Source organism: Heterodontus francisci, chromosome 21 (assembly GCF_036365525.1).
Source record: "Heterodontus francisci isolate sHetFra1 chromosome 21, sHetFra1.hap1, whole genome shotgun sequence".
NCBI lineage: Eukaryota > Metazoa > Chordata > Chondrichthyes > Heterodontiformes > Heterodontidae > Heterodontus > Heterodontus francisci.
This window is the reverse complement of record NC_090391.1, coordinates 66,397,746-66,424,726: the sequence shown is the minus strand read 5'-3', so window position 1 is coordinate 66,424,726 and position 26,981 is coordinate 66,397,746.

Here is a 26,981-nt window from a genome sequence, read left to right as displayed (position 1 = left end):
GTTGCCTCCCTGGTGCCAGGGTCAAGGATGTCTCTGAACGGAAAGGGGGTATTCTGAAGGGGGAGGGTGAACAGCCAGAGGTTGTGGGACACAGCGGTACCAACGACAGAGGCAGGAAGAGGGATGAGGTCCTGAATGGGGAGTTCAGGGAGTTAGGTATAAAGATTTAAAAAAAGGATCTCTCGAGTTGCAATCTCGGGATTACTCCCTGTGCCACGTGCCAGTGAGGCTGGGAATAGGAAGGTAGTGCAGCTAAACACGTGGCTGAACAGCTGGTGTAGAAGGGAGGGTTTAAGATATATGGACAATTGGGATCTCTTCAGGGACAGATGGGACCTGTACAAGGAGGACGGGTTGCATCTGAACTGGAGGGGCACAAATATCCTGGCTGCGAGGTTTGCGAGTGTCACTCAGGAGGGTTTAAACTAGTGTTGCAGGGGGGTGGGAACCAGAGCAGTAGGACAGCAAGTGAACTAAATGAAGGGGAACGAGTAAATAAGGCCAGTAAGACTAAGAGAAAGAGCAGGCAGGGAGATGTTGCGGGGAACAGCGGGATTGGTGGTCTGAAGTGCATTTGTTTCAATGCGAGAAGTATAACAGGTAAGGCAGATGAATTTAGAGCTTGGATTAGTACTTGGAAATATGATGCTGTTGCTATTACAGAGACTTGGTTGAGGGCAGGACAGGATTGGCAGCTAAATGTTCCAGGATTTAGAAGCTACAGGCTGGATAGTAGGGGATGTAAAAGGGGTGGGGGAGTTGCATGACTGGTAAAGGAGAATATCACAGCTGTACTGCGGAAGGACACCTCGGAGGGGTCATGCAGCGAGGCAATATGGGTGGAGCTCAGGAATCGGAAGGGTGCAGTCACGACGTTGGGGGTTCACTACAGGCCTCGCAACAGCCAGCGGGAGGTAGAGGAGCAGATATGTAGACAGATTTTGGAAAGATGTAAAGGTAACAGGGTTGTAATGGTGGGTGATTTAACTTCCCCTGTATTGACTGGGGCTCACTTCGTGCTAGGGGCTTGGAAGATGCAGAACTTGTGAGGAGCATCCCGGAGGGCTTCTTGAAATAAGACGTAGATAGTCCAACTAGAGATGGGGCTGTACTGGACCTGGTATTGGGGAGTGCGCACGGCCAGGTGGTCGAAGTTTCAGCAGGGGAGCATTTCGGGAACAGTGACCATAATTCCATAAGTTTTAAGGTACTTGTGGATAAGGATAAGAGTAGTCCTCGGGTGAAGGTGCTAAATTGGGGGAAGGTTAATGATAACAATATTGGGCAGGTACTGAATCATTTAGATTGGTGACGGCTGATTGAGGGTAAATCAGCATCTGACATGTGGGAGTCTTTCAAATGTCAGTTGATTAGCGTCCAGGACCAGCATGTTCCTGTGAGGAAGAAGGATAACTTTGGAAAGTTTCGGGAACCTTGGGTAACGCGGGATATTGTGAATCTCGTCAAAAAGAAGAAGGAAGCATTCGTAAGGGCTGGAAGGCTAGGAACAAACGAATCCCTTGAGGAATAAAAAGACAGTAGGAAGGAACTTAAGCAAGGAGTCAGAAGGGCTAAAGGGGTTATGTGAAGTCATTGGCAAACAGGATTAAGGGAAATCCCAAGGCTTTTTATACGTATATAAAGAGAAAGAGGGTAACCGGGAAAGGGTGGGCCCACTCAAGGACAGAGAAGGGAATCTATGTGTTGTGCCAGAGGAAATGGGCGAGGTGCTCAATGAGTACTTTGTATCAGTATTCACCAAGGAGAATGACTTGGTGGATGATGAGCAAAGGCAAGGGAGTGTAGATAGTCTCACTCATCTCATTATCAAAAAGGAGGAGGTGTTGGGTGTCTTGCAAAGCATTAAGGTAGATAAGTCCCCAGGGCCTGATGGGATCTAACTCAGAATACTGAGGGAAGCAAGGGAAGAAATTGCTGGGGCCTTGACACAAATCTTTGCATCCTCATTGGCTACAGGTGAGGTCCCAGAGGACTGGAGAATAGCCAATGTTGTTTCTTTGTTTAATAAGGGTAACAAGGATAATCCAGGAAATTATAGGCAGGTGAGCCTTACGTCAGTGGTAGGGAAATTATTTCAGAGGTTTCTTCGGGACAGGATTTACTTCCATTTGGAAACAAATTGACTTATTAGAGAGAGGCAGCATGGTTTTGCGAAGGGGAGGTCGTGTCTCACTAATTTGATTGAGTTTTTTGAGGAAGTGACAAAGATGATTGATGAAGGAAGGATGTTATCTATATGGACTTCAGTAAAGCCTTTGACAAGGTCCCTCATGGCAGACTGATACAAAAGGTGAAGTCATATGGGATCAGAGGGGAACTGGCAAGATGGCTACAGAACTGGCACGGTCATAGAAGACAGAGGGTAGCAGAAGAAGGGTGCTTTTCTGAATGGAGGGATGTGACTAGTGGTGTTCGGCAGGGATCAGTGCTGGGACCTTTGCTGTTTGTAGTATATATAAATGATTTGGAGGAAAATGTAGTTGGTCTGATTAGTAAGTTTGGGGACGACACAAAGGTTGGTGGAGTTGCGGATAGTGATGAGGATTGTCAGAGGATACAGCAGGATATAGATCGGTTGGAGACTTGGGTGAAGAAATGGCAGATGGAGTTTAATCAGGACAAATGTGAGGTAATGTATTTTGGAAGATCTAATGCAGGTGGGAAGTATGCAGTAAATGGCAGAACCCTTAGGAGTATTGACAGGCAGAGAGATGTCGGCGGACAGGTCCACAGGTCACTGAAAGTGGCAACACAGGTGGCTAAGGTAGTCAAGAAGGCATACGGCGTGCTTGCCTTCATCGGTCGGGCATCGAGTATAAAAATTGGCAAGTCATGTTGCAGCTGTGCAGAACCTCAGTGAGGCCACACTTAGAATATTGCGTGCAATTCTGGTCGCTGCACTACCAGAAGGATGTGGAGGCGTTGGAGAGCGTACAGAAGAGGTTTACCAGGATGTTGCCTGGTCTGGAGGGCATTAGCTATGAGGAGAGGTTGGATAAACTCGGAAAGTATTCACAGGAACGACGGAGGTGGAGGGGCGACATGATAGAGGTTGACAAAGTTGTAAGCGGCATGGACAGAGTGGATAGTCAGAAGCTTTTTCCCAGGGTGTAAGAGTCAGTTACTAGGGGTCATAGGTTTAAGGTGAGAGGGGCAAAGCTTAGAGGGGATGTGGGAGGCAAGATCTTGACACAGAGGGTGGTGAGTGCCTAGGACTTGCTGCCGGAGGAGGTGGTGGAAGCAGGTACCATAGTGTCGTTTACGAGGCATGTTGACAAATACATGAATAGGATGGGAATAGATGGATCCGGACCCCGGAAGTGCAGAAGGTTTTAGTTTAGGCAGGCATCAAGATCTGTGCAGGCTTGGTTGGCCGAATGGCCTGTTCCTGTGCTGCACTGTTCTTTGTTCTTTGTTCTTGTTCTAAAATATGCACAAGTAATATTAACAATAATGACTGGCACACAAAGATTTCCTCCATCTGCAGCATTTTTCTGGTCTCCGACCAAGTTTTGTTTTCTGAGTTGCACTGATGAACTGTGAATTGAACCAGTGGTGATTAAGGGGAGACTGTGATTGCTATTTCCCTTCATATTCTACAGGGGGAACTCTGACTCTCTATCTTCCCCCTTTTCTGTTCGGTCCTCCAAAGGTCAATTCTTGCCCACCAGCACACTGTTCTTTGCCATGTGCAACCATCCACCTTGCCAAACGCGGTCAGTGTATTTCCGGTATCCAACTGTTCACTTCTGGCACGCTGCCCAGCTGCCCTTTGGTGCGTATGACAACCCCAACACCAGTGGTTTTTCAGTCATCGAGATATCTGTCATCTCTTCTCTCCTGCTGCACTGCTCTTTGGCTTGTGTCTCTTCATGACCCCAACCCACCAATGTATTGTGGGTCAACCCGCTGTCAGTTACCTCTTTCCCGTTGTGGATAAATATTACTTTCATGTACTGGAAATACAGGGACCCGCCTCTGGGCTGTTCTCAGTTGTATTGTTTATTCATTAGTTTCATCATTGATGCAACTGGATATTTCACCGCGCTCTTGAACTGCTCTCTGAATTTGGACTGAGTCACCCCATAAATAAATTAGTTTGTGCAGCAACTTGAAGTTCGCAACATCCATGCGACTTGTCGAAATATAGATTCAGAACTGTTGTAAACCCTGGGATCAGATACAGTGATGTTATAATATAAGAAATGTACAACATGCACTAACCACAGAAGTATGAAGCTGCTTGATATGGTGAAGAGTAAAATCACAGACTTCCTTCTGCTTTCTATCTCTGGGTCATTGTGATTCTCCTCCTTGATCTGACACCTCAGTCCCTTACGGACTCGACTGGCCATTAAAATGTGTCTGACTGTCAGAGCGTTGAGCAACAGAATTAAAGCGAAAGGGAGCAATGGGGTGAAAACCTTATTAAACCAGTCAAATCCCACCCATCCATTATCAGTATAATAGCTTGCTTTCATAACACAAAACCACAGTACTTTGTCCATAATCCATAGAGGTTCAAGGATAAAGTAGTAGGGGATGTTTTTTGAACAGAGCAGAATGCAGGTTGTTGCTAGAACCACAGCCGCAGTTTTCTCGGTGCAATATTTTGCTTTCAGCTTCTGGCAACAAATGGCCACAGATCGATCAAAGGTGAAAGTGACTGTGAACCAGACAGAACAGTCTGTGGCTGCACAGACCAGGACAGTGTTAACACTACACACAGGGGTGATTTTCAGGACGGAAACTGGGAAATAATAAGTACTGATCCAAAACAGTATGACGTCAGTGAGAATGACCAGTAGATCCGCCATTGCCGTAGCCAACAGGGACTGAGTTGTGCAGGTGGAGAGGCCGCATTTTCCCCGAGCCAGGATCACAATCGCCACTAAATTAACTGGAAGAGAGAAAAGGGAACAATGACTGGAAATTAATGATCAACATTTTACAGACAGTAAGGGCGGGATTTTATCACCTCAGAAAGGTGAGTTGCCGGCGTGTCAGAGGTTAAAATTTTAAAAATTTCAACTCCGATTACAACCCACCTCTGACCCGTCCATTTCTGGAATTATTGAAGCTATGACAGGGGATGAGCAGACCCACGCTCCAAGGAGGCATGTTAGCAATTGGAATATTTTACTGATGCTGGACATTTCTGATTTTATGTGTTTGACAGGTTTAACTATGGCCGGCCTGCATTCCCTGTTATCATAGGGAACATTTGCATGTGAAACACCATGTACAAAGAAAGCCAGGTTTGGCCATTCTGAACATCCCCCACCAGGACTGGACCCGGAACGGCGAGATTCGACCCCACTCCCGGAATTAGACCCGCCCTTCCGGGATCAGAATTCCCTCCAGGATTGAACCCCTGTCCCTTGATCAGACGATACGTCGTCTCTTGGATAACATACTCTCCAGGACCCATCCTTCCCTGGCCTGAGATCACACTTCAGGAAAGGAGCCCCCTCCCCTGCTTTCAGGATTGGCAACCCAGTGATCGGACATTTCAAGACTCTCTCTCGCTCTAGAGTTAGCCTTTGGAGACCCCAATGTCAGGCAGTTCCTCCCATACCCCGGTGTCCATATTTGGACAGCCCTGGTCCTAAGATCTGCTCGGCACTCCTCCCTGACCAATTGTAAGCAAAGCCTGCTAGTGTGACATCAGACGGGGTACCTGTCAAGGATTAAAATGTTAATGTGTGCAGGTAAAACTCTGGAACACCTAACCTCACCGATGTCACTCACCCGTTAATATCCAGACAAAAGTAAAAACAAAATATTGACACTGCTGTAAATCTGATTGAAAATTGGACAATGTTGAAGAGGAAAAGGTGTTGTAGTGTCAAGAAGTGAGTAATCAAGAGGAGCACGCTAATGCCCCGGGGTCACCGATACAAATCCCACCATGGCAGTTGGTGGAATTTAAAGTCAATGTCATTTATAAAGTCGGCCAATCAACAAAAAACAGGAATTGAAAGTTAATGGTGCAATGATCAGAGCAACTGTTATTGGCCAAAAAATATTTGCTACACTAATGCCCTTCAGGGAAGGAAATCTGGCTACATGTGACTCCAGTCCATGTGCAATGTGGTGACTCTTGGCTGCCCTCTGAACTGGTCTGGCAAATAACTCAGTTGTCGAGCGAAGTAAGGGGTGACCAACCAATGCTGGCCTTACCAGCAGCACAGACATCCCGTGGAAGAATTAAAGAAAACACTCAGCAGGGCAGACAAAATCTGTCGATATAGCAAGGGAGTTAACGATTCAATATGATAGGCTTTCTCCAGTCCTGGGCGATATTAGAGATGAACAGTTTTAAAGCAATGATAGAGTCTGTGAAAAGTCGGGTATGGGAGAGGAAAGAACAATGGGGAAGGCCTGTGATCAGTTGCAGGGCAGGAATGATACAAAGAAAAGCAAAATTATGGCGAATGGGACAAAGAGAAAGGAGAGGATTAAAAGGTGGGTGGTTAGAATGGTTACAGCAGATTACAAAAGGAGGGAGGAACCTAGGAAATCTGGCAAAGACGAGCCTGCAAAATTGACACAGAATGGTGGGTAAACCCACCAGCTGTGCATTAATAGAGAATCCCGACACCATCTCCACTCTATCTGACTCTGGTGTAACCATCCCACAGTAACAGCACAGGCTCTCCGAGAAAGTGGAAGCAATATTTATTAACTGAATATTTTAATCTCCATGTTGAACCCGAGAAACAATAAAACACCTATTCGAAATTGAGCTGCAATGGAAGAGGGTAGGGGGTCGGCGATCGAGAGGTCAGAGTGGAGGAAGGTGCAGAATTAAAGTGATAAGTGACTGGAAAGTCAGGATTACGCTTGCAGACTGAACAGAGGAGTCATGCAATGCAATCACCCAATCTGCATTTGCTCCTGTCCCAATGACCAGCCGACCTCACCATGCGTACTGAAAATTATTACTAAATGGTAAATAGTACAGCAAATTGTTTCACTGGGAAGGATTGTTTGGGGCCTTGGATACAGGGAAGGGAGGAAGTGAAAAGGGAGTTGCTGCCTCTCCTGCCCTTGCATGGGAAGGTGACAGGGAAAATTATCTGATATTGTGGGTAACTGTGGAGTGGACCAGGGTGCAGGGAACAGGGTGGTAGCAGAGGAGCCAAAAATATGTTTAGTGCTGGAGTTCACTGGACATGGTGGAAATGTTGGAGGATGGTGTGTTCATTGTGGAGGCGAGTGGGGTGGAAAGTGAGGACAAGAGGAACATTATGATGGTTTTGGCTGGGAGGGGAATGGGTGAAGGCAGTAAAACGGAAAATAGGATAGACACGATGAAAGGTCCTATTAACCACTCTGGAGGGTAATCCTTGGATGGCGATTAAGGACGTATTGGTTTGAAAGGTAACATCATCGGAACAGATGGACTAGCGATGGAGAAACTGGGAGAATGGCACAGAGTCGTTCTAGGGTGGAAGGTAAGGTAATCAAGGTAGCTGTGTGAGTTGGTGGGATTATCGTAGATATTCGTGGATAGTCAATCCATGAAATAGAGGCAGTATGGCCGAGGAAGGAAAAGGAAATGTCAGAGACGGCTATGAGAAGACCAGGGAAGAATGGGATTGAGGGAAAAAGTTGATGGAATTTTCCAGTTCAAGGTAAAAGAAGTAAAATGCATCAGCACAGTCAGCAAACTATCGGGAAAAAATGTGAAGGAAGGGAACAAAGAATGGGCACCGTATTCTAAGCAAATGAAGCACAGCTTACCCATACAGTCTTCTGGACAAATTAGTTGAGTGAGTAATTTCCCATTGTTTACACCCGAGGTCCATACACCTATAATTTACAACAGGGTTCCTGCAGAGGGGTCAGGATCACAAAACGGGTTTGGTTTTGATTCCCAGGCCAGAGTCACTGACAAAGAGTGGAATTCCAGAGGAAATGGTGAGCGAATGACACAAAACCAATCAATTTCAAATGGGACCCTCGGAATCTACCAGCAAAAGATGGTGGAAGGAAACTAGGTGGGAAACAGACTCACTGTTCTGGAGCCTGTTCTCCTTCCGAAGTCGGGTTTTGTTGTGGGGGCTTGGAGAATCAAGGCAGTATCATTTGTCACAGAACCTAACACCAGGATTGCAGGTTCTGATTCTCCCAGGAGCTGGATAGGCCAAATGATGCCTTCACGCCTAGAGGCCAACTGAGGCCCTTGAGTGGCCTATTAACGGTGCTGCAGCTTCACAGGACTGGAACTAATATCCTCAAAGGGAGATTGGACAGCGCTGCTGGGGAGGGTTAAACAACCTTGTCAGTGGAATGGGAACCGGAGGCATAGCTCAAATTGGAAGGAAGTAGAGCTTGAAACAGGAGGCAGAAAAGAAGACAGCAGCATTAGAAGGTAGTCGAAACAAAGGCAAGGCTCAACCAGGTTTTGAATGCAGAATAATATTATGAAGACAAGGTTAAGGGCACTCTACCTGAATGCACGCAACATTCAAAACAAGGTTGGTTATTTAAAGGCACAGATATAGGTAAATGGTTTGATCTAATTGTCATTACAGAAACGTGGCTATAGGCTGACCAAGACCGGGAACTGAAGATGTGGAAGCTTTGGAAAGGGTGCAGAGGAGATTTACTAGGATGTTGCCTGGTATGGAGGGAAGGTCTTACGAGGAAAGGCTGAGGGACTTGAGGTTGTTTTCGTTGGAGAGAAGGAGGAGGAGAAGTGACTTAATAGAGACATATAAGAAAATCAGAGGGTTAGATCGGGTGGATAGTGAGAGTCTTTTTCCTCGGATGGTGATGGCAAACACGAGGGGACATAGCTTTAAGTTGAGGGGTGATAGATATAGGACAGATGTCAGAGGTAGTTTCTTTACTCAGAGAGTAGTAGGGGCGTGGAACGCCCTGCCTGCAACAGTAGTAGACTCGCCAACTTTAAAGGCATTTAAGTGGTCATTGGATAGACAAATGGATGAAAATGGAATAGTGTAGGTCAGATGGTTTCACAGGTCGGTGCAACATCGAGGGCCGAAGGGCCTGTACTGCGCTGTAATGTTCTAATGTTCTAATGTTCAAAGAGATTCAACATTTGGAAAGGAAAGGGAAGCAGGTAAAGGAGGTCGTTTTGCGCTGATAATAAGGGATAGGATTAGTATATTCGTAAGGGATGAGCTCAGATCGTAAGAACAAAATGTGGTGTTTGGGTGGAGGTGCGAAATAGCAAGGGGCAGCAAACATTGGCAGGGGTTGCTCATCGGCCAACAAGCAGTAGTGACAGTGTCGGGCGTGGCATTGATCAGGAGATTAGAAACATGTAGCATGGGTAATACAGTGATTATGGGTGACTTCAATCTGCAGAGAGACAGGGTTAATCTAATGAACACTAATGCTGTGGAGGACGAGTCGTTGGAATGTTAGGAATGGTTTTCTAGAGCAATATGTTGGGGAACAGACGAGATAACTGGCTATTTTAGATTTAGTGTTGGGTAATGAGAAAGGGCTAATTAATCATCTTATTGGCAAAGATGCTTCCAGGATGAGTGACCATTTCTGATCAATTTTACGTTATGTTTGAAAGGGAGGTTGTTCAACCTGAAGCCAGGGTGTTAATTTTGAACAAATGAAATTATGAAGGTATGTGGGGCAAATTGGCTGCGGTGGATTGGGAAAATACATTAAAAGGTCTGACAGTACAGACGCACTGGATAGTCTTCAAAGAAACATTTCATAATTTACAGCAACCGTACATTCCTTCAAGGTACAAAAACGCAAAAAGTAAAGGCAGTCAACAGTGGCTAACAAAGGAAGTTAAGGGTTGCAGAAGAATAAAATGAAATGCCAATAAATTTGCCAGAAATAGTAGTAAACCAGTGGAATGGGAAGATTTGAGAATACATTAAAGCAGCACCAAAACCTGATAAAGAAAGAGAGAACAGAATAGGAATGTAATAACCAAAAAACAAACACAATAACGCACTGCAAAAGCTTCTATATGTCCACAAAAAGGAAATGTTTGTCTCAGTCAAATGTGGGTCCATTACAGGCAGTGTCAGCAAAATTTATAATTGGAACAAAGACATTGCAGAGAAGCTAAATGATTTCTTTGTGCATTTCTTCACTGAGGAAGATACAAGAAATCTCCCAAACGTAGAGATCCAAGGGACTCGGGAGAAATGGGATATGCTGGACATTAGTGTGATGATGAAGGCTGTTTTGGAGAAATGAATGGGGCTGAAGGTTCCTGCAGATTTGAAGGTAGCACATGTCACACCTCTATTTTCGAAGGGAGGGAGACAGGAAACAGGGAACGGCAGACCTGTTAGACTTACAACAGTGGTAGGGAAAATATAAAGATCTATTGTACAGGATGTGATAAATGGATACTTGGATAATAATGATCTGCTTGGGCACAGTCAACATGGTTTCATGAAAGGGAATTCATATTTGACCAACCTGTTGGAGTTTTCTGAGCATTTCATCAGAAAAATTGAGAAACGGAAGTCGATGGACCTGTTGTACTTGGATTTTCCGAAGGCTTTTGAAAACGTCACCCACAGCAGATTGATAGCAAAATTAAAGCACGTGGGATAGGAGGCAATATACTGACATGGATTAAGGATTGATTAACAGGCTGAAAACAGAGAGTAGGAATAAACGTGTCATTGGCATTTGCAGGCTCCCATTGGCAGGCTGCGAATAATGAGGTACCACAGGGATCAGTACTCGGGCCTTAGCTGCTCAAAAGATCTATTAATGATTTGGATGTGGGGGCCAAATGTAATATTTTCAAGTTGGTGGATGTCACAAAACTCGGTGTGAATGTGCTTTGTGAGGATTATGCAAATTGGCTTCAAGGGGATTTGATCAGACCCACTGAGTGGGCAAGAACAGTGGCAGATAGAATATAATGTGGAAGATCGTCAACTTATCCATTTTGGCAGGAGCAGCTGATATGCAGAGTATATCTTAAATGGCAAGAGTTTTGAAAGTGCAGACGTACAAAGGGACCTGCATATCTTTGTCAATAAGTCACTGAAAGCTAACATGCAGGTGCAGCACGCAAATAAGAAGTCTAATGGTATGTTAGCCTTTATCACAAGAGGATTTGAGTACAGGAATAGTGAAGTCTTGCTTCAACTGTATAAAATCTTGGTTAGACCGCACCAAGATGATTGTGTAAGGTTTTGGTCTCCTTACCCTCGGAAGGATCTTATTGCCATCGAGAGAGTGCAACGAAGGTTCATCAGACTTGTTCCCGGGATGGCGGGACTGTCCGAAGAAGAGTAATTGTGGAATTTGGGCGAGTATTCTCTCGAGTTTCGAAGAATTAGAGGTAATCTAATGCAAACATAAAAAAATACATAAAGGGACAGACAGGGTCGTTGCAAGTAAGATTTTTCCCCTGGGTGGGGAGTCTAGAACCAGGGGACATAATCGCAAAATAAGAAGTAAATCATTCAGGAGAGACATGAAGAGAAGTTACTTTACTCAGAAGGTTGTGAATCTTTGCAATTCCCTGCCTCAGAGGGCTGTGGAAGCTTAGTCATTGAGTACGTTTAAAGCAGCGATTGTGAGATTTCGAAATGCCAATGACAGAAGGAGATATCGGGATAGTGTGGGAAAAAAGGCATTGAAGTGGATGATCAGCCATGATCGTATTGAATGGTGGAGAATGTTCAAAGGGCTGAATGGCCTACTCCTGTTCCTATGTTCCTAGTAAAGGCAGTGGCCACCGCTCCCGGTGGTGCTGCCATTACTACGAGGCTGCCGGCCCTGTGACTGTGCAACCGCCAGCCCTGTAAAGTCTTTAATGGGAAAGGAAGTTCGGTCCTGGGGTGGCGGGAGGAGGGTTGGAGGGTGAGGATGATAATATGCGGGCCTCCACCTGACATTTCAGGCCGACTCCGGGAATCCTGCCTCCTGCACAGTGCCCAGCCCATCGCGTCTGTCAGGAATGATCCCATCCACTGAGCATAAGGACAGCTCGCATTTACTGGACCTTGGAGCAGAGAGGACAAACTGACATGGACAAACATGGAAATGGATTTCTGGAACACATCTGCGAGCTCAAAAGATAGGAAGTCTCATGTATTTTGGGACAGTCAGGGATACATGAGCCAGGGAATGAGGAGTCAGAGCCTGAAGAAGGGGAAGAGAGGTCTCTGAGTGGAAGAAATAACTGTCCAATAATAGTGAATAAATTCCAATAAAATAAATCTCACAACATTTCAGGTAGAAAGTGGTTAATGTTTGATAAAGTAACAAAGAGTGGGAAAAGTCTGTGGTTCGGATTCATTGTGTCCGCACATACTAAAAAGATAGGGAAGAAGCACAAGAGGCATTATTATCGGTTCATTAATAATCATCAGGTAAGGAAATAGTCTCAGAGGACTGACGGACAGTTTATGTGGTTGTTGTATTTAACACGTAAGGCAGAACATGTCCAAATAACTATATACCAGTTAGCGTCAGCGGCACAGAAGTTACTGGAATCCCTTTTCTAAGATGTAATGGATAAACACCTGGAAACACAGAATATAATGAAGAATATTCAGCACATATTCCAAAATGAAGGTCAAACTTGAGCAACCTTATTGGATTTTTGAATAATGTCAGAAAGCTTAGATACATGTAATACAGTTGATGGAATGGCCATTAATTTTTCAAAGGTCTTCAATAAGTGAATTTAGGGGACAAGTAGCAGAATGGACAACAATCTGACTACAAAAACAGAAAACAGGGAATAAGGGTGAAAGTTATTTTGTCAGATTGGCAGAAGTTGGGAAGTGTTTTCCACAAAGGGCAGCGCTGCGAATACTGTCCTTCACCATTTAAATAAACCAAATGGATGTGGGAAGCAGTAGCACAATTTCACAATTTGCAGCCAAGTCCAAATTCAGAGTACAGTTGATACCGAGTAAGAATGCAATCAAATACCTGAAAACATTATTAATAAGAATTGATAAAGTTGCACAAAGGGCATTTAAATGCCAAATTATTTTGAGGAGTGCCAAGTGTGAGCTGCTGAATTTTGTTCTGAAAAATAAGCATCTCAAATAATGCTTGGACAAGAGTCTGAATGGGGTCAAAGAGGAAAAGGGGTTCAGGGGACAGATTCTCAAATCATTTAAAGTAGCAACACATGTTAACGGGCCCGTAACATACAAAACAATCACAGGAGTTCAATTCCAGAGGATTGGAATTGAAGAAAAACAAAGAGCTGAGCTTATACTAAAATAGAACCATAGTTTTACAAAACTTGGCGTACTGTGTGTAGTTCTAGTCTCCATGTTACAAAAATGATACTGATGCACTCAAGATGGTGCAATTACTTTTAACAGGATGATACCAGAGCTGAGAGAAGTGTACTGTTTATTTCACCATTCATATTTTGCAAAGTAATTATTTACCTCCCTTGCACTTATCTCTGCATTATGAAAACCGGATATGTATGTTCATTAGCTGTAGGTATTTCCTCACAACTCACTGAGCCAAGGACAGAGATTGGCACAGGTTACATCTGTTGAGATTCTGAACCTAAGACATGAACTGATCCGTCAAAGATGAATCTGTTACAGCAGTGGACGATTCAACAAACACAGCCCAATATTTATCCTGTGCCATGAATAGGTAATTGATTTCAGCACACGTGACCCACAGCTTCGCAGGACGATGTTGGGTGAAGGGATTAATCAGAAATAAAATAAATAGTGTTTATAGTAACTATACTCATCTCAAGAATAAGTAATTATTACAGTATTAGAATACTGTATCAGTGCTGTCCTGCTGTTTAATTGTCGGTAAATAGTTAGCATCTGTTTCAGTTGGAACATTTCAAAAAGAAACAGAGAAATATAAATACATTTCAATTTATACATGGATTAGAAGACCTCAGTAAACATCTTCCACTTGGCAAGCAATTCATAAGACCCAAAGGCATCTCAATAGAGAGATCTATCATCTGAAACAAAGATTTCAATATAGAAATGGATTGGTCAATTGCAGTCATTACAGTAAAACATGGTCACTGGGATCAGGTGTCCCACTCCGGTTCATGACCAACACTCCACACAATTCCACAATGACAGATACTCCCAATAGTACATGACCACTGGAGTCAGATGTTTCGCTCCAGTTCGTGACCTACACTCAGTACAATTCTATAGTGACTGATAGTTCCAATAATACCTTCTTTTAAAGATTTGGCTTCGGTGATATCTAAGTTAACATTACACGATTTTCCTCTGAATGCAATAACTTGACAATTCAAAGAGCCTATCAGTTACAATCAGAGCTTCATTATCCGTAAAGGGAATACAATAAAACCGCAGCGATAATGCAGGATATTTGACATAAGTAAATGATATCAGTGATCGGTTGTCCGTATATCGCTGCCCACTAAGTCACCAAGTAACATTCTTTATCAGAGAAGAAATATGGACCAGCTCACACACAGTTTTACACAACTTCAATGGTTACAATCACTTACCAGGAACACCAATGCTGGCAAGGATCAGGTAATATATTTTCCTGATACTGATCAATGTTTCAAGCATTTTCTGTCTGAAGTGATCTTTCCCTCTGTACTGCAGGCAATCTCTCTATATTAAACTCTGAGGTGATACATTCACAGAGTCTCTCATTTATACTCTGTGGGATCTCCACGGGGAAATTGAAATTGCAACTTTTATTTTTAATTTGAACAAACAGATTACGACATCGAGTTCAGTCCCTATTGTAATAAAATACATATGTTTCTGAAGTTGAACTGGAAAAATGCTAAGACTTTGCTATTCTAATCACATCAATTAACTCATAGAAATTGGAAGCCTTATTCTCCTAGTAATGAGGTTGTTCTTTCAAACATCATCTGTCATATCTCTCGTCTCATGTTGTTTCAGTAATGCCCTTCACTCCACTGTGACCATTCAGCAATTTAACTCCTCATGTGTGGATGTTTCCCTGAGGGCTGCTCTACCTCACTGCGGATTCTGGCTGTCCCCTTTAACTTTGGTCATTCAGTAATTAAATACCAAGTGTGGGATATCTCTCTCAAGGCTGCTCTTCTTCATTGTGGGATATGGCTGCTTCTTTAACTGTGGACTTTCAATTAAGTGATTAAAAAGAGTTATTTGTGACTATGCATTGCAGAATTGAACTAATGCAGCATCTCATCCTTCATTACCAATCCAGCCCCACATCATTTTCCTTTTTCCTATCAGTCCGAAATGGTGAATACCCTTGAAATTACAGTTCCCAGCTTTGGTCAACTGCAGCCATGTGTCCAAAGAACACAGAATAAAGAACAGTACTGCACAGGAACAGGCCATTCGGCCCTCCAAGCCTGCGCCGATCTTGATGCATGCCTAAACTAAAACCTTCTGCACTTCTGCGGACCATATCCCTCTATTCCCATCCAATTCATGTATTTGTCAATATGCCTCTTAACCGTCATTATCGCACCTGCTTCCACCACCTCCCCCTGGCAGCAAGTTCCAGGCACTCACCACCCTCTGTGTAAAAAACTTGCCTAGCACATCCCCTCGAAACTGTTCCCCTCTCACCTTAACCTTATGTCCCCGAGTAACTGCCTCTTCCACCCTTGGAAAAAGCTTCTGATTATCAATACTGTCCATGCCGCTCATAACTTTGTAAACCTCCATTATGTCACCCCTGCACCTCCGTCGTTCCAGTGAAAACAATCTCAGCTTATCCAACCTCTCGTCATAGCCAATGCCCTCCAGACCAGGCAGCATCCTGGTAAACCTCTTCCGTACCCTCTCCAAAGCCCCAAATCCTTCTGGTAGTGTGGCGACCAGAATTGCACACAATATTCTAAGTGTGGCCTCACTAAAGTTCTATACAGCTGCAACATGACTTGCCAATTTTTATACGCTATGCCCCGACCGATGAAGGCAAGTATGCCGCATGCCTTCTCGACTACCTTCTCCACCTGCATTGCCACTTTCAGTGACCTGTGGACCTGTACGCCCAGATCACTCTGCCTGTCAATACTCCTAAGGGTTCTGCCATTTACTGTGTACTTCCGAACGGCATTACATCTTCCAAAATGCATGAGCTCACATTTGTCCGGATTAAACACACGAACACTGGCGACCACAATCCCCTATCCTTTGGAAGGATAGAGAGAGGAATCCACATTCTCATCCCTGAAAATCTCTAATCAAATGTCCCCCAGGCGATTCATTTCACTGTCAAATTCAGCCAACATTCGAAAACACAAACATTATTTGCGAATGATAACAAGCCTTTCCAAACCTTCACATTTCAGCCATTTAATTGCTGATTCACGGAAGCATTTGACAATCAAATGAATAAAGTTTTAAAGTGGCCGTCACTGTTGCAATATAGGAAATGCTGTAGGCCGTTTGTGCACAGCAATATCCCACAAACAGCAGTGTGATAACCCTCTCTCCCCCTCTGATTCCCTTCATGTGTCCCTCACTTTCCTGCGTCTCTCTTACTCCTGTTACTCTCATTCAGATAGAGAGAGAGAGAGAAAGAGAGGGAGAGAGAGAGAGATGCAGAAATCCAGTCTCAGAACCTCATTCTCAGTAGAAATGGCTGCTGCACATTTCATTTCACCCTCAAATTCACGGCACCGCCCAAAACACCAGCATTATTCGGGAGTTATACCGGCTTCAAGCTCAGGACTTTAATTCCAGGCCTTTAGGAGAGATTTACACACAATGAATTCACTTCTAAAATGTAGTCACTGTTATAATGCAGGGAATTCTGCAGGCAAGCTGTGCACAGCAATATCCCAACAATGGTGACACTTCAAAATTCAGTCTGCCAAGCTTTTGACTGTTGATTTCTTTCTTTCTCTCTCTCTTTCTCTCTCTCAGCCTTTTTCCATCTTTCTGTGCCTTCCCTCCCTCACCCACACTCCGCCTGTCTCTCTCTGTTTGCGTTTAACCTGCCACATCCAGCTGTTTCTCACTCACCCTCCTTTTCTTTCCATCTGTTTCTGCCTCAACTGTAATGTAGGAATTGATGCAGGGATTGTATGCACAGCAGGATCCCACAATGTGATAGTAGCCAGATATCCCATCACAGTCCTCAGAAAATGCTAAACTCCATCATTAAACTTATAACAAGCCTTTATACAGCTTCACATTCAGCTTTTGTAATTGTTGTAAAATTATTGTAAAACCACAGAGAAAGCCACAATTAGACCTGCATGAAGCTAAACTTTAAAGTATCCTCATTGTTGTCATGTAAGAAATGCTGCTGGGCACTTGATGCACAGCAAGATCCCACAAGCAGAAATATGACAATAGCCAGATTGCAGTCCCCAGAAAGGGCGAAACTCCCTCTTTAAACTGGGAACAAGCTGCTGAATCTACCTCACCATTTCAAATAACGGCAAATCACATTGCTGTGTGTGGCACGTTTTTTTTAAGTTTTAAATGGCGAAGGCGAGTGTGAGACAGAGAAGAGAAAGCATGGGGGCAGATAGAGACACATGGAAAGAATGTGGAGACATAGAGAAAGCTAACCTCATAACTACAGAGATCGCAATAATATATTCCCATGTGCGAATCAGCGCCCTCAATTCATCAGCCTTACAGGTCCCATCTTTTCCAGAAACAGACCCAGTGATCCAGGAAACTAAACCCCTCCCTCCCGCACCATCTCCTCAGCCACACATTCATCTACTCTATCCTCCTATTCTTCTACTCACTAGCGCGTTGCACCGGGAGTAATCAAGATATTAGAACATTTGAAGTCTTCCTTATTAATCTGCTGCCTAGCACCCTAAATAGTTGTTGCAGGACCTCATCCCTCTTTCTACCTATGTCGTTGGTACCAATGTGTACTACGATCTCTGAATGTTGACCATCCCTTTTCAAAATGTCCTGCAACAGTTCCGTGAAATCCTTGCCCCGAGCACCAGCCAGGCACCATACCATCCTGTATTCACGTTTGCGGCCACATTAACGCCTGTCTGTAACCCAAACGATAGAATCCCCTATTACTATAGTTCCCCCACACCTCTTCCTCCCCTCCTGTGCAGCCGAGCCACCCATGGTGCCACAGACGTGGCGCTTGCCACGTTCCACTGAGAAATTATCTCCCCCAGCAGTGTCCAAAGCGGAATATAGATATGGAGATGGAACAAGGGGACTGCTGCACTACCTGCCTTGTTCTTCTACTCTGCCTGGCGGTCACCCATTTCCTTTCTGAATGAGCAGTCTTTACCTGCTGTGTGACCACCTCCCTGTACGTGCTATCCACGATGATTTCAGCCTGGTGGATGCTCCACTGTGTCGCCAGCCGCAGCTCCAGATCCAAAACGCGAATTTCGAGTAGCTGCAGCTGGAGACACTTCCTGCACACGTGTTCGCCCTGGACACTGGAAATGTCCCTGGCTTCCCACATTACACAGGAGGAGCAATCCAGGTTGCCGAGCTGCCATGCATGACTTACGCTTAATTTATACCCTTAAATTACCCAACAATTAGATTATTTGTGCTAGGGACCTTGATTCCCTAAAAAAAACAACCGACCTATTATATGAAGAAAAAAAGAACTGTTGACCTTTCCCTTTACCTTTAGTTACCAACCCAGCTATTTGGAGTTATTCTCTAACAACTGTTACTCACCAACTGTTGAAGAAACTTTATTATCCAATACAATATTTAAAATGCTTCTTTTTTTTCAAGAATCAACATTCCTTTTGATTCCACGAATTGCCATGTTTTGTTTGTCTATTCATTTGATTCATCGAAAAATCATTCCTTTGCCTTTGTCTCAGCTGTTGTTGCACTTCTAAATCCCAGTGGTCATACTGGAATAGCTTCTCTCCTATTTGCTTGAGATATGTTAGGGTAAAACAGAAACTGGATTCTCTTCGAACTCAAATGACTTATGGCAAGTTGCTACACAATTGTTGCCTATTTAAAGATAAATGCAGCTCAACTGATTTTAACCCACCTAGCACATTTATATTGTAGATGGATGTTTAAATGTGAATTCACAAAGTATGAAATTGACTAATTCCTTTCTTAATGTGCCCACTCATTAATTATTACGATCATTAAGTAACGTTCGTCATTCTAAAACACCATTCCAGGAATCTCCAATTCCCCAACAGGACAAAATCTCCCTCCTCCTTAATCTCATTATTGTTGTTGACAACTATTTGTATTCTCTCGCTCATGCGTGGTGTGATCTGCAAAAATTTTACATGTTCTTACCTTCTAAAATATCAAAACCCCGAATGAATACTGATGATGAAGAATGTTATTATCTGTTAAAACTTCATTGACACTCCTCAGATTGAAGACTGTCACCACACCTGCACATCACCTCACTCGATGACAGTCATTATCCTTTCACAGGAGTGCTGTTAATTCCTAAACTATTCTCATGTCAGTACATACAGTTAAAACAACAGATCATGTAAGCTGGTTTGTTGTTTCCTCAGATACCCCTTTACTCTTGATAGGAAATGCACCAAATTATACTGTTTTGTCTTTGAATCTATGTTTCCCAAATTCAAATAATGGTATCGTCAGTTGACAATATCCTCGACTTGTTTGCGTGAAAAAAAGGTTTTCCTCAATACTCAGCAACCACCAAGACAGTATTTCCATTAACTTTTTTGAAAATTATGTTTGTTTAAAGCCCTTTAAACTCAGGAAAGTTTCCTTTTGAGTGCTTGGAATAGCAACTATATTAATTTATTTATTATTGATTTAAAGGTCATAAACAATTATTTCCATGTTTTGTGGTTTCAGCTGAATTTACCAGAGACAGTAATGTCAACAGTTGTATGGATGTTGACTGCAAATAATTAAAAAAAGCTTTCTCTGGGAAGATAATAAATAGAAACAAATGTATGAATGAATTAATGCCAATTCCGGACTTTTTAAAAAAGGCCAAACCTTCAGATCAAAACATTACCATGCTGTTATAAATGTTCCAAATGTTTTAAGGTGTTTGTTATGTTGCTAACGGAAAGGGTTATTCTACTAGTTTTTAAGTGGTGAAGCAAAGGCTCTCTGGATGTAATGACATCCCACCTCTCTTTTTAATGGCAAAGGACAAAGAAACACATGTTCAAAGAAATTCGAACCACTTTTTAATGAGAGAGAGTCCTTAAGGGATAACATGCTTTTTCCTTGAAAAAGCCGCTCTGAGACATCCTTGACCCATGCACCACGGAACAACACACAATTCTGGAGTCTCGTTTGCGGCCACAGAAACGCCTGTCTGCTCCCCTCATAATTGAGTCTCCCATCACTATGGATCTCCCAGTCTTTTTCCTGCTCTGCTCCACAGCAGAGCCATCTGTGGTGCCATGAACTTGGCTTTTTCTGCTTTCTCTGAAGAGGCCACCCCCCCCCCACCCCCACCTACGCCCGTCTGCCAACAGTATCCTATGCAGTATATCCGTTTTGAGAGAGGGATGGCCACAGGGGACTCCATTTCTAACTGCCTGCGCCGACTACTCCTCCTGGTGGACAGCCATCCCTTTTCTGCCTGTGCAGCCATTCCCTCGCAAAACGTGCTATCCACAGCTTCGACAGCACCGTGGTGCTCACTGGATACAGGGGTGCGGTGCTTGAGGATTGGAGAATTCGTAACGTCGTACCTCTGATTGAAATGGGAGCGAAGGATAGACTGAATAATTACAGACCAGTCAGCCTAACCTCAGTAGTTGTCAAATTATTGGTATCTATTCAGAGGGACAGGATAAACTGTCACTTAGAAAGACACAGGTTAATCAGGGATAGTCAGTATGGATTTGTTAAGGGAAGATCTTGTTTGACCAACTTGATTACATTTTTTGAAGCAGTAGCAAGGAAGACAGATGAGGGTAGAGCAGCTGATGTGGTCAACATAGAATTTCGCAAAGCTTTTCACAAGGTTCCACATGGCAGACTGGTAAAAAAAATCCCCATGGGATTCGGAGAAATGCAGCAAGGTGGATACAAAATAGGCTTGGTGGCAGGAACCAAAGGGTCATTGTTGACGGGTGTCTTAATGACTGGAGGGCTGTTTCCACTGGTATTCCGTGGAGCTCAGTACTGGTTACCCTGTTCTTTGTGGTATATCTTAACGATTTGGACGTGAAGGTAGGGGGCATGATCAAGAAGTTTGCAGACCAGACGAAGATTAGCTGTTTGATAGATAGCAAGGAGGATAGCTGTAGGCTGTGGGAAGATATTGATGGTCTGGTCAGATGGGCACAAAAGTGGCAAATGGAATTCCAGCCAGAGAAATGCGAGCTGATGTATTTTGGGAGGCCAAACAAGGCAAAGAAGTACACGATAAATGAGAAAATACTGAGAAGTGTAGAAGAAGTGAGGGACCTGGGAGCCAATGTGCAGTGATCCCTGAAGGTAGCAGGACAGGTCGATAACGTGGTTCAGAAGGCATAGGGAATCCTTTCCTTTATTTGCTGTGAGATGGCTTGACCATGTGAGCCGCATGGAAGATGGCAGGATCCCCAAAGACACATTGAACAGCGAGATCGCCACTGGTATCAGACCCACCGGCCGTCCATGCCTCCGTTTTAAAGACGTCTGCCATCGCGACATGAAATCCTGTGACATTGATCACAAGTCGTGGGATTCAGTTGCCAGCGTTCGCCAGAGCTGGCGGGCAGGCATAAAGACGGGGCTAAAATGTGGCGAGTCGAAGAGACTTAGTAGTTGGCAGGAAAAAAGACAGAGGCGCAAGGGGAGAGCCAACGGTGCAACAGCCTCGACAGACAAATTTCTCTGCAGCACCTGTGGAAGAGCCTGTCACTCGAGAATTGGTATTTATAGCCACTCCAGGCGCTGCTTCACAAACCACTGACCACCTCCAGGCGCGTATCCATTGTCTCTTGAGATAAGGAGGCCAAAGAAGAAGATAAGATTAGCTGTGGTAGAGAATATAAGAACAGGGAGGCTATGCTGGAACGGTCAAACTCATTGGTTTGGCTACAACCTAAGTAGTGTGTGCAGTTCTGGTCACCTCATTGAAGAAAGGATGTAATTGCAGTGGAGAGGGGACAAAGCAAATTTATGAGGATGTTGCCAGGACTGGAAAAAGTGCAGGTAGGAGGAAAGATTAAATAGGCTGGGTTTAGTCTCCTTGGAACAGAGGAGGGTGAGGGGAGATCTGATTGAAATGTACAAAATCTTGAGGAGTCGGGATAGAACGGAGGTGAAGGATCTATTCACTTTAGAAGAGAGGTCAGGGACGAGGGGGAATAGCTTTAAACTGATTGCTAGAGAAATAGAGGAGAGATGAGGAAAAACTTTCTTCACCCAGAGGGTGGGAGGGATCTGGACCTCACTGCCTGAAAGGGTAGTAGAAGCAGAGATGCTCAACTCACTGAAAAGGAGACTGGATATGCACCTCCACTACCATGATCTGCAGGGCTATGAACCAAATGCTGGAAGGTCGGATTAGAATGGATGGATCCTTTTTCGGCTGGCACAGATACGATGGGTCAAAGTGGTCTCTTTCTGTGCCTTAGAAATCTCATGTTTCTATGAATCTGTGATTCTTCGAAGCTTAAAATACTAAATTATTCCTCTTTTCCGCTGACATTCGTTCTATGTTTTTGACCAATCTTTGACCTCGTAATTCAAATGACATCTTAGTCACAGGTCTTCCGGATCTATGTCTGGTTGTTGCGCTCAGGAATTCCCTTCCTTGAATGAAAAAAAGTTGGTCAGACTAATCAGAGCAAGATTCCACTCAACTTCACAGCTAGTCATTTCGTTTCAGCCTTTTTCAACGGCTGGCCCCAAATTGCACCATTGCATATTTTGGGATTTTGAGGCTTGAAACAATTTTACTTAAAAATTCTCAGTTCTGAATTTTCAATTTATTACAATGGGATCCTCAGTTGTGCCTGATCTAACAAGTTACAAATAACGGCTACTTATGAATCCCGAATAATGTTTTAAGCAAGATGTTATAAATACTTAACAAAAAGCACTGAAGGCAACATGGAAGTTTCGTATCCTTCAAGGCCAGGATTTCTTGAATGTTGCCACACACGCTATGTCTTTGTTCCGCTGTCTCTGAATTGACATTACGTTGAACTGTGTTTCAGAATAATTACATCACAGACACCATTGTAAACTGTACCAGCAAAGACTCTGAGTTTCCATCTTTTGGGCTTCCGATTTCTTAATATTAAATACTTTGAATTCCCTCTTCCATTAGTTTAACGTGAGGTTCATCTGCTGTCTCCGCACCTCTGTAATTAGATTGGAGCATGCTAAAAGCTTGTCCATCGCTTATTTCCTCGGCTCCTAGAGTTAAAATTTCACTGTGTCAACAAGTAACACATCCTTGTAGATACAAAACAGTTGTGCAAGCAATGTTTCATCTTCTTATCAACAATGTCAACTGTCATAGACAATTCACCTCAACCTTCCCAGGGTGCCAAAGCAATTAAGAATAAATGTGTCCAGTGGAATCTCTGGAAAAAATGTTGTTCTTAAATATAAATGTTTTCTTCTACAGATATATTTAATTGATCAAGTCAGTTAGCATACTTATTAAACTGCATGGTTCTTGTTTAATGATAGGTGTCATATCCAGTTCAAGCTTCTTTCACATCAGCTCCTTTAGGGAGAGCAATCACTCTCCTCCTGACCCCTTTACGAAGTTCATCTCTTTCCCTTTTCTCACTGCTCGTTATCTTTTCTGGTTCCTGCTAATTTACTTCCGATCCTCTCGCTCTCGAACCCCTCTTCCCGTCACTAACAGCTCTCGGGTTTGTCTTTACTCATACAGGCCATTTTCATCTGGACCTCCAGCGGCCACCTCTTGTCCATTAACCACTGGATCTTTAAGCTGGTCTCAGTTGCTTTGTTTATTAATTAATCTAATAATTGATGGAACTGGATATTTCACTGCGCTCTTTAACTGCTGTCTGAACTCGGACTGAGTGGCCACATATTTAAAAGTGTTTGTACAGCAACTTAAATTCCGCAGCAAAGATGCGACATCTTCAAAGGTATAGTAAGAATCATCATCGAAGAAATAACCAGCTTCAAATATATATAAAATATACACCAGCCACAGAAATATGAAACTGCCAGATATGGTGAAGAGTAAAATCATAGACTTCCTTCTTCTCTCCATTTCAGAGTCACTGTGATTATCTTTCTTGCTCTGACCCCTCAGTCTCTGACGAATTCGATTGGTCACTAAAATGTGTCTGAACGTCAGAGCGTTCAGCAAGAGAACTAAAATGAATGGCAATAATGGTGTTAAAGCTTTTTCAAACATTCTAAATCCAATCCATCGAGGTTCAGTAAAATAGCTTGGCTTGTTAGAGCAGTGCCACTCTATATTGCAGATTATCCATTTCGGTTTAAATCTAAAGCAGATGGGAATATTTTTTAGACAGAGTAGAATGCCGGTAGTTGTTCGAACCACAGTCGCAGTTTTCCTGGTGCAATATTTTCATTTCAGCTTCGGGCAACAAATGGCGACAAATCGATCAAATGTGAAAGGGCTTCTTGAAACAGTATGTAGATAGTCCAACTGGAGATGGGCCATTCTGGACCTCGTGTTGGGGAATGAGCCCAGACAGGTGGTAGAAGTTTCAGTGGGGGAACATTTCGGGAGCAGTGACCATAATTCCATAAGTTTTAAGGTACTTGTGGATCAGGATAAGAGTAGTCCTCGGGTGAAGGTGCTAAATGTGGGGAAGGCTAATTGCAACAATATTAGGCAAGAACTGAAGAATTTTGATTGGGGGCGGTTGTTTGAGGGTAAATCAACATCTAACATGTGGGAGTCTTTCAAACATCATCTGATTAGAATCCAGGACCAGCATGTTACTGTCAGGAAGAAAGACACGATTGGCAAGTTTCGAGAAGCTTGGATAAGACGGGATATTGTGAGCCGAGTCAAAAAGAAAAAGAAAGCATTTGTAAGGGCTGGAAGGCTATGAACAGATGAAGCACTTGAGGAATATAAAGACAGTAGGAAGGAACATAAGAACGGAGTTAGGAGGGGTTAAAAGGGGTCATGAAAAGTCATTGGCAAAGATGATTAAGGAAAATCCCAAGGCTTTTTATACATATATAAAGAGCAAGAGGGTAACCAGGGAATGGGTTGGCCCACTCAAGGACAGAGATGGGAATCTATGCGTGGTGCTAGAGGAAATGGGCGATGTGCTAAATGAGTACTTTGCATCAGTATTCACCAAGGACAAGGACTTGGTGGATGATGAGCCTCGGGAAGGGATTGTAGATAGTCTCACTCATCTCATTATCAAAAAGGAGGAGGTGTTGGGTGTCTTGCAAAGCATTAACGTAGATTATTCCCCAGGGCCTGATGGGATCTACCCCAGAATACTGAGGGAGGCAAGGGAAGAAACTTCTGGGGCCTTGACAGAAATCTTTGCATCCTCATTGGCTACAGGTGAGGTCCCAGAGGACTGGAGAATAGCCAATGTTATTTCTTTGTTAAGAAGGGTGGCAAGGATAATACAGGAAATTATAGGCCGGTAAGCCTTACGTCAGTGGTAGGGAAAATATTAGACAAGATTCTTCGGGACAGGATTTACTCCCATTTGGAAACAAACGAACTTATTAGCCAGAGACAGCATGGTTTAGTAAAGGGGAGGTCGTGTCTTACTAATTTGGTTGAGTTCTTTGAGGAAGTGAAGAAGATGATTGATGAGGGAAGGGCGGTGGATGTTGTCTATCTGGACTTTAGTAAAGCCTTTGACAAGGTCCCACATGGCAGACTGGTGCAAAAGGTGAAGTCACACGGGATCAGAGGAGAGCTGGCAAGATGGATACAGAACTGGCTCAGGCACAGAAGACAGAGGGTAACAGTGGATGGATGTTTTTCTGAATGGGGGGATGTGACTAGTGGTGTTCCACAGGGATCAGTGCTGGGACCTTTACTGTTTGTAGTATATATAAATGATTTGGAGAAAAATGTAGCTGTTCTGGTTAGTAAGTTTGGGGACGACACAAAGGTTGGTGGAGTTGCGGATAATGATGAGCATTGTCAGAGGATACATCAGGATATAGATTGGTTGGAGACTTGGACGGAGAAATGGCAGATGGAGTTTAATCTAGAAAAATGTGAGGTAATGCATTTTGGAAGGTCTAATGCAGGTGGGATGTATACAGTAAATGGCAGAACCCTTCGGAGTATTGACAGGCAGAGAGATGTCGACGTACAGGTCCACAGGTCACTGAAAGTGGAAACGCAGGTGGATAAGGTAGTCAAGAAGGCATTCGGCATGCTTGCCTTCATCGGTCCGGGCATAGAGTATTAAAATTGGCAAGTCATGTTGCAGCTGTACAGAACCTTAGTTAGGCCACACTTAGAATGTTGCATGCTATTCTGGTCGCCACACGACCAGAAGGACGTGGAGGCTTTGGAGAGGGTACAGAGCAGGTTTACCAGGATGTTGCCTGGTCTGGAGGGCATTAGCTACGAGGAGAGGTTGGACAAACTCGGATTGTTTTCATTGGAACGCCGGAGGTGGAGGGGCGACATGATAGAGGTTTACAAAGTTATGAGCGACATGGACAGAATGGATAGCCAGAAGTTTTTTCCCAGGGTGGAAGAGTCAGTTACTCGGGGACATAGGTTTAAGGTGCGAGGGGCAAAGTTTAGAGGGGATGTGCGAGGCAAGTTTTTTACACAGCGGGTGGTGAGTGCCTGGAACTTGCTGCCAGGGGAGGTGGTGGAAGCAGATACGATAGCGACGTTTAAGGGACATCTTGACAAATATATGAATAGGAAGGGAATAGAGGGATATGGGCCCCGGAAGTGCAGAAGGTGTTAGTTTCGACAGGCGTCAAGATCGGCGCAGGCTTGGAGGGCCGAATGGCCTGTTCCTGTGCTGTACTGTTCTTTGTTCTTTGTTGTTCTTTGAAAGTGTTGGTGAACCAGACTGAACAGTCGATGGCTGCACGGATCAGGACAGAGCGAGGGCGACACACAGAGGTGTGGACCAG